This window comes from Gekko japonicus, unplaced genomic scaffold, assembly GCF_001447785.1.
Source record: "Gekko japonicus isolate JY-2015 unplaced genomic scaffold, Gekko_japonicus_V1.1 scaffold1626, whole genome shotgun sequence".
In the NCBI taxonomy this organism is placed as follows: domain Eukaryota; kingdom Metazoa; phylum Chordata; class Lepidosauria; order Squamata; family Gekkonidae; genus Gekko; species Gekko japonicus.
In genome coordinates, this window is record NW_015161446.1 from 368,671 (window position 1) to 370,102 (window position 1,432).

The following is a 1,432-nucleotide window of genomic DNA, read 5'->3' on the forward strand; positions in this document are numbered from 1 at the left end:
GGAGCAATGATCGGAGGAACGAGGCATGGTGCGGTGCTGCTGAGGAGTGATGCGAGGAACGGTGTCCTGTCAATCAGTGCTCGGTGCTGGTCCGGAGTCAGAGTCAGGCTTGCTTATTGGGATCCCATCCTCGTCGCCAGTGAAAAGTAGTGGAGTTCCAGGTGTAGCATAGTGAAACCAGTTCACATTTATTGATTACATTGGAACAAAAAGAGATAACTTAACTGGTGCAAGGCTGGCTTATATTTGTGCACACACTCACACCCAACATACACCCAATTCCCATGATAGGTTCTATATACATGGCTCCGGTAATGATAGGTTCTTATCAGGATCCTAGCACTCTCATTGGTTCTCACTAGGATCCGCGGTGGCTATTGTTCTAGACCCGAAGGTCTGTGAGTCCAGTAGACCGCATGGCCAGGCACACGGGGTTGCAGCTATCTTAATACATAACAATGATGATCTAGGATTTTGCAAACTTCTACAATGTCATTCATGTCACTTCCAGATTTTAGCCAGAAGTAATGTTGACAACCTCCTTTTTCTCATGTCCCACCTCCCATAGTCTCCCAGGGGTTCCTTGCATGTGCCTGGCACCTACCCATGTCTCCCAAAAACTGAGCTGCACAAAATTGAGAACTCAAATCTACAGTGGGCTCTTTTTCACTGAGGCATGTTTTGTTTGCTTGTTTTCCTCCCTGTGGCATGAGACAAGTCAAGCTATTTTCCCTATAAGCATTTTTCTGTGGTGCAGCTGCTTTGTACTTGTGACAAAGCTAAGTGATATTTTAGTGCCTTTCAGCCCTAAGTCTTTGGGGAAAGATGCATATAAAACAAATAATACTTTTAATGGATGGGAGAAAGAACAATTTAGAATTAAAATTTACATCTGAGTCTACTTGTGTGTAGTTTAATGAGAGCACAATCGGCTTCTTGATAAAATTTAGGACCATTTAGTCAAATTAAAACAAGCGGTTTAGCTGTCATGTGGTCTGCAATAATAAGCCCAATTAATGTGATGGTTGGTGCCGCAGAGAATAAATTCCCACCAAATGGCACTTTAAAACAGTTTCAGTTCACATGGCAAGATTCCCATTTTCTTTTGTTAAATGGGATTGCCATGAAGCAACTTGGAAAAGGAAAGAAAATAAAAAGTGATTATTTTTCTTGTACAAGGTGAATGGTATAAGATTTTAAAAAGAGATGACAGTTGTAGTGGATATGGAAAGAGATGGGTTCCTCCATCCTCAGTAAGTTTGTCAACATCAAATTAGGAAATTCCTGGAGATTTGGGGGGGGGAAATCTGTGGAGGGCAGCAGTTGGGGGTGGGGCAGAGCTCAACAGAGATGTAGTGCCATAGAATCCACTCTTCAGAGTTGCCATTTTCTGATCTTCATAGTCTGGAGATTACTGGTTGTAATACCCATA